Here is a 13,547-nt window from a genome sequence, read left to right as displayed (position 1 = left end):
TGTCTTACACCCTTTTTAATATGAGCACTTCGTTCTTGGTCGTCCACTCTTATTATTCCCTCTTGTGTCTTCTACGTATTGCGTATTACCCGTCTCTCGGAGGCGGAAGATTTCCGGCATAAGAAGTGACCTTCATCCTGCCAAAGGCCTTGTCAAAGAGGGCGGGGGGAGTGGACAGAGGTCCAGGGCACTATCTTGTCTTGGGAGTGGGAAACTGTACTTAAGGTGGAAGAATCAACAAAGATCAAAAGTATGAAGAGGCAGTAGGCAATGGAAATAAATGCATTAAATACACATAACGCGTATCCACAGGATATATGGCCTGTAACTGAAAAAGTGTCATGATGATCTGTCCTTTAGCGAAAGATTCCGGAATAGTCCCCTATTCGGATCTCCGGGAGGGGACTGCCAAGGGGGAGGCTACCGTGAGAAGAAGATTGAATAATCAACGAAACAATAACAATAACAATAACAAGCCGTGGCGTGGAATCACAGAAGCTTGAACATGGTAGGGAAACTAGAGAATCTGAAAAGGGAAATACAAGGCTCAATCTAAATATGGTAGGGGTCAGTGAAGCGGAAAGAAGACAAGGATTTCTGGTCAGATGAGTATAGGGTAATATCAACAGCAGCAGAAAATGGTGTAACGGGAGAAGGATTCGTTATCGATAGGAAGGTAGGATAGAGAGTGTATTACTGTGAACAGTTCAATGACAGGGTTATTCTTATCAGAATCGACAGCAAACCGACAACGATAGTTCAGAAATACATGCCGACGTCGCAAGCTGAAGATAAAGAGATAGGGAAAGTGTATGACATTATTGAAAGGGTAATTCAGTACGTAATGGGAGACGAAAATCTAATAGCCATGAGGGACTGGAACGCAGTTGTAGGGGAAGGAGTGGAAGAAAAGGTTACAGGAGAATATGAGCTTGGGACAAGGAATAAGAGAGGAGAAAGATTAATTGAGTTCTGTAATAAACTTCAGCTAGTAATAGCGAACACTCCGTTCAGGAAGTACAAGAGGAGGAGGTATACTTGGAAAAGGCCGGGCGATATCGGAAGATTCCAGTTAGATTACATCATGATCAGACAGAGATTCCGAAATCAGATACTGGTTTGTAAGCCGTACCCAGGAGCAGATATAGACTCAGATCACAATATAGTAGTGATGATGAGTAGGCTGAAGTTTAAGACATCAGTCAGGAAGAATACGTAAAGAAGTGGGTTACAGATGTACTAAGGAAAGACGAGATACGCTTGAAGTTCTCTAAGGCTTTAGATACAACAATAAGGAAAAGCTCAGTAGGCAGCACAGTTTAAGAGGAGTGGACATCCCTAAAAAGGGCGATAACAGAAGTTGGGAAGGAAAATATGTTTACAAAGAGGGTAACTGCGAAGAAACCATCGGTAACAGAAGAGATACTTCAATTGATCGATGAAAGGAGGAAGTACAAAAATGTTCCGGGAGACTCAGGAATACAGAAATACAGTAGTCGGTTTTGTTACCACTTCCCTCAATAATTTTAGAAATTCTGATGGAATATTATCTATCCCTTATGCCTTATTTGATCTTAAGTCCTCCAAACTCTTTTAAATTCTAATTCTAACACCTGGTCCACTATCTGTTCTAATTCGAGTGCTGTTTCTTCTTCTATCACATCAGACAAATCTTCACCCTCACAGAGGCTTTCAAAGTTCCACCTATCCATTCTCTCCTCTGCATTTAACAGTGGAATTGCCGTTGCATTCTTCATGTTATCACCCTTGTTTTTAATGTCACCGAAGGTTATTTTGACTGTCCTGTATTCTGAGTCTGTCCTTCGGACAATCATTTCTTTTTCGACGTCTTCACATTTTTCCTGCAGCAACTTCGGATGAGCTTCCCTGCTCTTTCTGTTTATTTCATTCCTCAGCGACTTGTATTTCTCTGTTCCTGAGTTTCCCGTAACATTGTTGTACTTCCTCCTTTCATCGGTCAAGAGTAGAACAATATATTAATCACCGAAATACATCTCATGAAATGACCACAACGAGAAAATTCGAGAAATTAGAACTATTACAGAGGCTTACCGACAATCCGTGTGGAACAGTGAGGGGGTAATCAATTAGTGGTACACAAATACCCTCTGCCACACACCGTTAGTTGGTTTCTGGAATACTGATATATATACATTTACAATTGAGCAGTCGCTTGACCTCCTAAAACTAAAGCTCTTGACAATAACTGAAAAGTTTAAGTTCCATTACAGCATTCCGCTCTGCCCACTTCGCGAACCTGCGTAATCTTTTTACTAACATCTTGCCGTCTCTGCTTCACACACGCGTATAAATTTTATTCTTTTCGAATTTTGCACATTTATGGTTTCATTCATGTGGCTTGATAAGTTTTAACGTAGTGCTGGCTCTGCTTCACAGACGGATGCAATTTGTTGTCATTAAAATTTGTTTTGTATTTATGGTGTCACTGTCTGCTTCAGAGACATGTATAGCACCTTAAATGTCATCTATCTGCTACTCTCTATTACAAGAAATAATGCTAAAATTTTTGTTCAATTCTTGCATATTTATCAGAATATAAGGATTTACTTTCAGTTTGATGGCCCTTGTAATCAAAAGTTTGCCCGTTGAGCTGAATAAATTTTACGTAGTTTGATACTTCTAAGATAGGCTTCTGTGATAAATAAGTAATTACTTGTTTTTAAATCATTTAATTTACCCTCAGAACCTTACTACTGTCAGATCCTAGCTCCCTGCCACTTCACAAATGATGCCGTCCATTATGTTTGAAACAGCCTTGTGGAGTGCATTTGGAGCTTCTGTAAGTCATAGTTGTTATGAATAGAAAAGTCATCCATTGTGAATGAAGAATTACTGCATTACAGAGGGCACATGTAACTCCTTCATGTTGGTACAGATCAAAGAGTCCTACCACTGTCACTATAGGCTTAGCGCCGGATACATCTGTCCCGCGGAAAGGCCATCAGAAGAGAACCTCCCGGATTCTTTCGTGACGAGCCTGCAAATTTCATTATTCATGTACCAAGCCCAGAGCCCCCTCTGATAAATATTCAGTGACGCTAAATCTCCCTGTGAGATACAGCATCTCTACTTCTCCGCTACGTCCCAGCCGGCGAAAGAATCAATGATTCAAAGGAGAACAAAAGCGCTCTGCTACCTTTTATGGTTCAGTTTTTACATCTGGCTTTCCCAATACGTAGTTCACGATTCGTTGTCTTACCCTTACCTTCAGCTTCAAAGAGTTTAATCCTCACATATCTACATGCATCTAATAAAGAATGAAATCCACACTTTTCACGAAGGGGTAGTTAAACACCCGATTCCGTTAGCACGAGTATAAAATGCAGATAAATGTACAAGACTGCACACGATTAAAACCTAGCAGAGCGTACTGTGATAACTTCACGTATTTGTCACATATCCACGCATTGAAAACAGCAATACAATCTTATTCAGTCTTGCGAGACAGGGTTATGATCAGGATCACGATCAATTTCGCACTGGCTTTTAGTCAAATTTCTGGTGGAGAAGGGTTAAAAATCGCGAGCGGCCATTACGATTTGTCTCCAAATCACTCATGGTGGAAGCTGCCTTTCTTCCTTTTGATAGGAAAGTGTTGTCGTCCTTCATAATTTTTGTGTAATTGTATGTTGAGCTCCGTCTCTAATGACTTCACCATCGTAGGGATACGTCAGTTTCCAATCTGCCTTCCATCGTTGGTGATTTATAAAAGGCAGCATAACGGCGACTCCTGTCAGGTCTAACAGGTAAATGCTTGTCTGGCTCCCAGAATTTGCCTCAGAAACACAGCTGAAATACAAATACACTCCTAATATGGTTCAAAATTGACACAGACTACTTTCCTGAGAACAACTCATGTAACTGGTAACAGGAAAAGCTTTTCCATTTTTTTTAATTAACTGTATAAAAGTATGACGTGCCCTCTGGGTACAATAGCAGACGATAAAACTATACAATGTTGTTATTGTTCTTGTTATAAATACATACGATAAGGTGACAAAAATCATGCAATACTTCCAAACTTCGTGTAGGGCTTTCTTTTACCCGGCGTATTGCAGCAATTCGACATGGTATGGACTCAACAAGTTGGAAGTCTCCAGTAGAAATGATTAGCCATGCTGTCTATATGATCTCCCTTAAATACGAAACTGTTGCCGTTGCAGAAGATTGGACACGAATTGACCTCTCCATTACGTCCCAAAAACGTTCAATGACATTAATGTCGGGCGATCTGGGTGGCCAGATCAATGGCTCGAATAATCCAAAATGTTCTTCAAACCAATCGCAAATAACTGTGGCCCAGTGACATGGTACACTGTCATTCATGAAAATTCCATCGTTGTTTGGGAACATGACGTCCACGAACGTCTGCAGATTTTTTCCAAGTAGCCGAACATAAACCATTTCCAGTCAATGATCAGTTCAGTTGGACTAGAGGACCCATTCCACAGCATTATGGAGACACCAAAAGCTTGCACAGTTTCTTGTTGACACCTTGGATCCACGGCTTCGTGGGGTCTGTGCCACACTCGTACCCTACTATCTGTTCTTACCAACTGAAATAGGGACTTATTTGAAGAGGCCACTGCCTTCCAATCGTATAGAGTCCAACCTATATTGTCACGAGCCCAGGAGAGGCGCTGCAGGCGATGTCACGCTGTTAGCAAAAGCTCTCGCACCGGTCGCCAGCTGCAATAGCCCAGTGATGCCAAATTTCACCGCACTGTCCTAATGGATACGTTCGTTGTACGTTTCACATTGATTTCTGCAGTTATTTCACGCAATGCTGCTAGTGTGTTAGCACTGACAATTCTAAGCAAACGCCACTGCTCTCGGTAGACTTGTGAAAACCGTAGGCCTCTGCGTTGACCGTGATGAGAGCTAATGTGTGAAATGTGGTTCCTCGGCACACTCTTGATACTGTGGATCTTGGAATATTGAATTCCATAACGACTTCACGACCTTGGAATATTGACTTCAAAATGGAATGCCGCACGCTTCTAGTTCAATCTACCATTCTGCGTTCAAAGTTTCGTAAATTCCCGTTGTGCGAATGTAATTCCGCCAGAAACCATTTCACATCGATCACCTGCGTAGAAATGACAGCTCCGCCTATGCACTGCCCTTCTACACCTTGCGTTTGCGATATTACCTCCATGACTTTTGTCACCTCAGTGTTGTCGTGTTACTACAGAAGTACAGAGATTAAACTGACATTTAAGGGAATATCCATTGTTATTTACTTTTTTGTCAGGTCGCTTTCTTGTCTGACTGCCTGTTAGATACAATTTTTGGAATTGATTTTAAACTTATTACATAATGAGCTAGAGATTTGAAATTCTTTATCATAGCTCAAAACTGGTTGACAATGCAACATTGTCGGTTCCCTGTCTGATCTGTGGCGGAGCATACTTTGTGTACTCTTACTCTTTCTCCTTGACCAGTTACAGTCGTGAATGATTCGTCGGAAGAGCGATTGCTATTAAGCCTATGTATGAGCTCCAACTTCCCTAATTTTTATATTTGCGGCTATTCGTAAGGTATACATGGGGAGAGGCAATATATTGGTTGAGCAAAGTGAAGAAAAAAATGAAATAAACGTGTTATAATCTCATTAAAATGTCGGAAATACATTGGAAAATTTCACACATACAATACTAAAAAGCAGAAAATAATTACTTACTTAAAAATGAATTTTTAATATACCACATTTTGTAAATGTTTATGCAGAGTGTTTGAAAACTCTCGTTACAAATTTCTAGGACTTGTAGAGAGAAGTGAATACACAATATTTTTAATAGGAAACCATGCCAAGGAACGCACCGTTTCCGTTCTACGACGGTTTAAATTCAGATGTGTACCTCATCCACTTCTACTTAGAATTTAAAATAAGTTTGGCGCAGTACAATTATTACGTAATATTTCGAGAGGAAGTGCGATGAAACATCTTTTCATCACTTAAGCACATTTGTTTATGTTAACACTTAAACATTACGTGTTTATACTATTCCAAAACAAAAAAGAACCCAGCATACTGTACGTACAGAACAGTACCGCTGCACACAGCAGCGGCTTGATGTGCTGTCCACCAACATTCTTACAGACATTGCACCTACAAAGCCTGTTGTGGTACATACTATCGATCCCACCTGGTGTCTCTTGAATTTCCAGCGCATCGGAAAGAATTCGTGCCAGCAGATCTCCCTATGTCTCTACTGATTCTCGTAAAGCAAATGTGCTTAAGTGGTAAATAGGTACTTCGTTATGTTACCTTTCGAATTGTTACCTAATAAGTGTACTGTGTCACGCCTAACGCATATCCTGAAGTAGAAGTGAATAAGTTAAAGACCAGAATTCAAACTGTCGTAGAACGAAAACTGTACTTTTCGGGACATGGGTTCCTGTTCAAAATATTGTGTACTTAATCCCCTCTACAAGTCCTAGAAGTTTACAACGGGAAATTCTAAACACCCTGTATAGTTCAGCAGATGCACCAGAAACGGAGATCGCCAGTTATAATGAAAATAATACCGTATTAGATGATGCATAAAACACAGGGGAAGATGCCTGAAGATAAAGGGTTTCAACAGAATTGATTATAGGCGGGCACAAAGTAATGAAAAAGCATGTTTACACAGTGTCTGATCCGAAAGAAAATCCTCTGAAGCTGTAAATAGCTATTATTTACTTCATGTAGATGGTGTCTGACAATACTAAGAAAACTAAGAAACACCAGTAGCCAGTGATGACTGAAATATGTTAAATAATTCCTCATAGTCCCCCCCCTCCATCTGTAAAATGAAAATGGATACTTACTTCATGGGAACCTTGTAATATTACAAAAGACTCTTTAGCACTTAAATTATATTCTGTTATATTGTAATATGCCCCCCCCCTCCCCCCCATAAACCATGGACCTTACCGTTGGGGGGAGGCTTGCGTGCCTCAGCGATACAGATGGCCGTACCGTAGGCGCAACCACAACGGAGGGGTATCTGTTGAGAGACCAGACAAACGTGTGGTTCCTGGAGAGGGGCAGCAGCCTTTTCAGTAGTTGCAGGGGCAACAGTCTGGATGATTGACTGACCTGGCCTTGTAACACTAACCAAAACGGAATTGCTGTGCTGATACTGCGAACGGGTGAAAGCAAGGGGAAACTACAGCCGTAATTTTTCCCGAGGGCATGCAGCTTTACTGTCTCGTTAAATGATGATGATGGCATCCTCTTGGGTAAAATATTCCGGAGGTAAAATAGTCCCCCAATCGGATCTCCGGGCGGGGACTACTCAAGAGGACGTCGTTATCAGGAGAAAGAAACCTGGCGTTCTACGGATCGGAGCGTGGAATGTCAGATCCCTTAATCAGGCAGGTAGGTTCGAAAATTTAAAAAGTGAAATGGATAGGTTAAAGTTAGATATAGTGTGAATTAGTGAAGTTCAGTGGCAGGACGAACAAGACTTCTGGTCAGGTGAATACTGGCTTATAAATACAAAATAAAATAGGGGAAAGCAGGAGTAGGTTTAATAATGAATAGGAAAATAGGAGTGCGGGTAAGCTACTACAAACAGAATAGTGAACGCATTATTTCGACCAAGTTAGATACGAAGACCACGCCTACCACAGTAGTACATGTTTATATGCCAACTAGCTCCGCAGATGACGAAGAGATTGATAAAATGTACGATGAGATAAAAGAAATTATTCCGACAGTGAAGGCAGATGAAAATTTAATAGTCGTGGGTGACTGGAACTTGGAACTCGACAGTAGGAAAAAGAAAAGAAGGAAACGTAAAAGGTGAATACGGATTGGGAGTAAGGAATGAAAGAGGAAGCCGCCTGGAAGAATTTTGCACAGAGCATAACTTAATCATAGCTAACACTTGGTTCAAGAATCATGAAAGAAGGTTGTATACATGGAAGTAGCCTGGAGATACTAGAAGGTTTCAGATAGATTATATAATGGTAAGACATAGATTCAGGAGCCAGGTTTTAAATTGTAAGACATTTCCAGGGTCTGATGTGGGCTCTGACCACAATCAAAAATGGCTCTGAGTATTATAGGACTTAAATTCTGAGGTCATCAGTCCCCTAGAACTTAGATCTACTTAAACCTAACTAACCTAAGGACAGCACACACATCCATGCCCGAGGCAGGATTCGAACCTGCGACAGTAGCGGTAGTGCGGTTCCAGACTGGAGCACTTAGAACCGCTCGTCCACACCGGCCGACTGACCACAATCTATTGGTTATGAACTGTAGATTAAAACTGAAGAAATTCCAAAAAGGTGGATATTTGAGGAGATGGGACCTGGATAAACTGAAAGAACCAGAGGTTGTAGAGAGTCTCAGGGAGAGCATTAGGGAACCATTGACAAGAATGGAGGGAAGAAATACAGTAGAAGAAGAATGGGTAGCTTTGAGAGATGAAATAGTAAAGGCAGCAGAGGATCACGTAGGTAAAAAGACGAGGACTAATAGAAATCCTTGAGTAACAGAAGAAATATTGAATTTAATTGATGAAAAGCGAAAATACAAAAATGCAGTAAATGAAACAGGCAAAGAGGAATACAAACGGCTCAAAAATGAGATCGACAGGAAGTGCAAAACGGCTAAGCAGGGATAGCTAGAGGACAAATGTAAGGATTTAGAGGCGCATATCACTAGGGGTAAGATACATACTGCCTACAGGAAAATTTAGAGGAAAATTAAAGACACCTTTGGATAAAAGAGAACCACTTGCATGAATATCAAAAGCTCAGATGGAAACCCAGTTCTAAGCAAGGAAGGGAAAGCAGCAAAGTGGAAGGAGTATGTAGAGGGTATATACAAGGGCGATGTTCTTGAAAACAATATTATGGAAATGGAAGAGAATGTAGATGAAGACGAAATAGGAGATATGATACTGCGTGAAGAGTTTGACAGAGCACTGAAAGATCTAAGTCGAAACAAGGCCGCGGGAGTAGACAACATTCCATTAGAACTACTGAAAGCCTTGGGAGAGCCAGGCCTAAGAAAACTCTACCATCTAGTGAGCAAGATGTATGAGACAGGTGAAATACTCTGAGACTTCAAGAAGAATATAATAATTCCAATCCCAAAGAAAGCAGGCGTTGACAGATGTGAATATTACCGAACTATCAGTTTAATAAGCCATGGCTGCAAAATACACGATTTCTTTACACTCTTCCGCTACTGCGACAAGCGACCATAAGTCGCCACGCTCCGTTCTCGTTGCCTGGGGTCGTCTCTGCTTTGGTACGCACCTGTATACCTGTTACAGGCGTGCCTTAGAATTATCGCCCGATTCGTTCTAATCCATAGGTCCCTAACAAGTCTTCCTTTAAGTAACATATACAGAATGGTAAGAAACAGCCTGACAAACTGTAACTCAACCGCTTGTATGCTTCTGTTTATCCAAGTGTATTCCTGAAACTGTCTACCAAAACTTCTCAAAAATGATTACCAAACAAACTGATTCCTAACTAGTGTACTACGTAAAAACTCTGACTACACTGAACGGTACGAAAATTCAATATGGTTTGCTCAACACTGTCTACTAATTGAAGCTAACTGTTTGTATAGAAATGTAATGCTACACTCAATGTAACCTGGCTTCTGAAATACATGCGCAGCTCAACTTACAAAGAAATTCCTGGTCTATAACTGTGTTTTCACTTACTTCGTTTCTTGATAAAAAAGTTTACAGATTTCTCGGAATTAGCGTACAGTAGCAAAGCAACATTAAAACTACGACTGAAAGTTCCATGCCACAAAGTGAAATGTGCGTACGCGCAGGGAGGGAATTTTAACTGGTGCGAACGACTTCTGAGAAAATTCAAATGAAACTCTATATTCAAAAACAATGCTTTAAAAATCAATTGAATGTTCTCTATAGTATTTACATCACACGTTTTTAAGAAATAACTTTCAGCAGGGGAAATTTCATCATCCTATCAGGGCAACCCATACGACATTCCTACTATCTGAGCTTCCTTACTACACCCCTAACCATTCTTCAACATACGTCCACTACTTAGAATGCGTTTAACTTTGGTAGCGCTGTCAGGCAGAGTTGGTGTAGCAACACAAAGATATTGAGCAATAGTCAAAGGTTAATCAACTTTGTGGTTTGGCTCTGTGTGAGATACGCGTATCGATATTTACGTAAGAAACAGGATTCAGAGTGACCAAAGTAATATACCTGCCTCACATACCCTCCCCATTCCGCAACCAGAAATTGGAACTAAATTTTTTACAAGTGGTGAATGCTTGAGTGCAAAATTGGAATACTGATAAGCAAACAGATGCTCAAAAATGTTAAAAAAGTGAGAAATTGAAAAAAATAATTAACGTAATAACATATACGTCTAGCTTAACATGTCTTCAGTTACTTAGGATGTATCTACAGAATAAATATAGTAGGAATATAGTACATTATGGTATAATCATTTGTAAATAAATTTACTTGCAGAGGGTAGAAGATGTCTGTTTATGAAAGCAGTCAGCACAAAATTATACTCACAGTGTTTCTCAACGTCTGTTTTCATTGCTAACCAGTTACAGGTCTCACTGAAGCACTTCTATCAATTTAAGTATCATATGAAGACGTACATAATAGAAGAGTAATGTCCATGCTCAGCTGATATCCACTACTATTTATTGCGATGCACATTATAATATATAGCAAATTATGTATGCAAATTATTTTACATAACGATCCTTCACTGTCAACTCACTAGTCTCAAATGAAAATTGTTTCGAGGTCACTGAAAGACTGAAGAGAGTCATAGTTTCATTCTGAATACTTCAACGTGGAAATTCAAAAATTTACAATTTGTCTTGAGGTTGTGCTACGCATCCCTGGCAATATCCAGTCAAAAAATTGTGTTGTGCAATACAAGAAATGGATTGCGACAAGGAGATCCATTGGTGCCAATAATATTCAACTTGACCATTGAGGTAGTACGCCTCGACACTGGTCGAAAGACAGAAATGGAGATAGTGGGAGCAGACACAATCCTGGCTTTTACTGTCGATGTCGTGATCCTTGGCGACGCCCAGGTGCAAGTAACTGCTGACACTTCACGATTCCTCCGCAACGCGAAACAAGTGAACGAGAGTGAAAAAAAAAACTCGTTTCTCGCGACATCAAGCTCTTCCCCCCTCCATTATTGTTTACGGGTATGCCTTCGAACGAGTAAGAGAATTCAGATCCATACTGACCAATAAAAGTGAAGTGACGAAAGAAGTGGAGCAACGAATAACAAAAGCTAATAGCGGTTTCTTCAGCCTAAACAATCTATTCAAATCCCGGCTGATATCGTTAAAACACAAGGTTCGAATGTACATGACATTAGTACGGTAGGTACTTTTATATGGTTGTGAAACCTGGACAACTTCTGCAATAACTGAAGAAGAAATTTGTGCGTTCGGGAGGAAGGTACTTCGAAAGATATATGGACCCATCTACAACACCGTGGAAGGTAAATAGGAACAAAGAATAAAAGAAAACCTTAATCAGCGGTATGGAAAGGCACACATCGGCCGAATATTGGGGCAGAAGAGGCTACAGTGGTTTGGCCACTTTTTCCGAGCGGGTGGATCCCTCCCTAACCGTGTTCTCCGTTCCCAAGCTGCTGGGAGACCCCAAAGGAACGACCGAGGACGTGATGGAAGGATCGGGTACTGGCAACACTCAAACAAGTGGAGCCGACAGCGGTAGAAGATGGAACTGGGGACCGACAACAATGGACTGCCATCTGCAATAAATGTCTCCTATACCTGAGATTATGACTGACTGGTGTTTCTTTTTCCTTCTTTTTGTAATGTGTACCTTCGGAAATTTTTATAATGTACAGTTTGTTATTTTCTTTTTTATATTGTGCTTTGTATCCTTTTTTTCTACTGTTGGCCTTAAAGGGCCGTAAAACTAATAAATGAGGATAAATACAAGAAAATGACATAGTGGTAACATGGCTACACCATATAAAATGGAATTAGCCGATGTCAAATTGTAAGTTCTGATGGGAGAGCTGCCTGGAATATTGCAGCAGCTACTTGTATACGACTGTTACCTTTTGGATTTAGACATAACGCAAGACTTTTTCGGAATTTTTTATAAAATCGAGATGTGCAACTACCTAACATCAAACCATGACCTCTGCATTGAAGGCGATCGCCAGGGAAGCAGTAACGTGACTGCAGGCAACGATAAGACAACTGGAATAGACTAGTTAATGTGAGTGAGGTCCAGTTCTAGAGCAAAGATATATAACAAATGTAAATGTCAAATCACAAGTCCAGGAGTAAACAAAGTTATCGGTAACCACCTGATGGATTTTATAAAGTGTCCAGACACGCGAGTACGAGGAACTTTTACATCTTCTTTTGGCTAAGGAGCATGGCATTACCAGGCTGATGGCTACAGTGTACAACAATTCATCATGTGTTCGACCCTGTGCAAGACTGTTTAAGTGTATTAGGCTGTAACAGCATCTACAATGTGCTCCGCTGTACTCTGTGCCAATCACGTCCATATGGCGGCTGCTAACTAATAACTTACAGACAGCTTCTTTGTGGTGTTTAACAACGTTCTGCAGTTTATCCACTGGGGTAATAAGAATACCCATAAAGCTACAGGTGTACAAGTAAGTCTGTCTGACTCTCAAGATCGAGGAAAGCTTATAAGTTATATTCTGTCTGCATACATTTTTAACTGTCTACCTGTAAACTATGTGGAGATTCTTGACACTGACTCCTAAAACGACGATAAAAGTGTTACACAGAAGTGTTATATTAAAGCAGGAGATACATCATTTCACAGATAATGTTATTCCACAAGTGTTAACTAAAAGAACCAATGTATCTAACAGATTTAAACCATTCGCTATTAAGGAAATCACCCCCTTAAGTACAGATATTGTGTTATGTGCAGAAAAAGAAAACTGAGAAACGAGACTGTCTAAGTCAAGAAACGAAAACTGGAGTATGGCGAAGACAATCGAATAGAAAAATACAAACTTTAACTCGAAAATGAAGCTGCTATTGTATACGTGCAAGCAAGATTTACATTTGGCTTTAACACAGTGTATTGAGAAACCCAGCTATGACTGAGAAATACAAAATATCTGCACTTACAGTAAACAATACTGGAAGTTGGTCACATGTTGGAGTGCTGGCTGAAAAGAGTGCAATCGAAAATATGTACAATATTAAAGGATACACGAAAAAGAAATTGCTGGTGTAAGAAATGGTTATATTATATCTAAATGTGATGAACTGGATGTTGTGCACCTAGTAACAGAACAGCCACTTGTGGAGTTAAAAACCAATGGAATATCTACATTTAAGAGAGACCCATTTGCAAGAGTTGTAAACCCGAAGTTCTATACAGAAATTCCATAAGAATTTGTAGGAGAAGAACTGTTGGTGTACTCGCAGGAAGAAGCGGATCGCTTTAACAATAGTGTTAGAAGAAGAACAGCAAGGAGGAATAGAGCTAATT

Source organism: Schistocerca serialis, chromosome 5 (genome assembly GCF_023864345.2).
Source record: "Schistocerca serialis cubense isolate TAMUIC-IGC-003099 chromosome 5, iqSchSeri2.2, whole genome shotgun sequence".
Classification (NCBI taxonomy): domain Eukaryota; kingdom Metazoa; phylum Arthropoda; class Insecta; order Orthoptera; family Acrididae; genus Schistocerca; species Schistocerca serialis.
The sequence above is the reverse complement of the archived record's forward strand: the minus strand, read 5'-3'. Positions refer to the sequence as shown.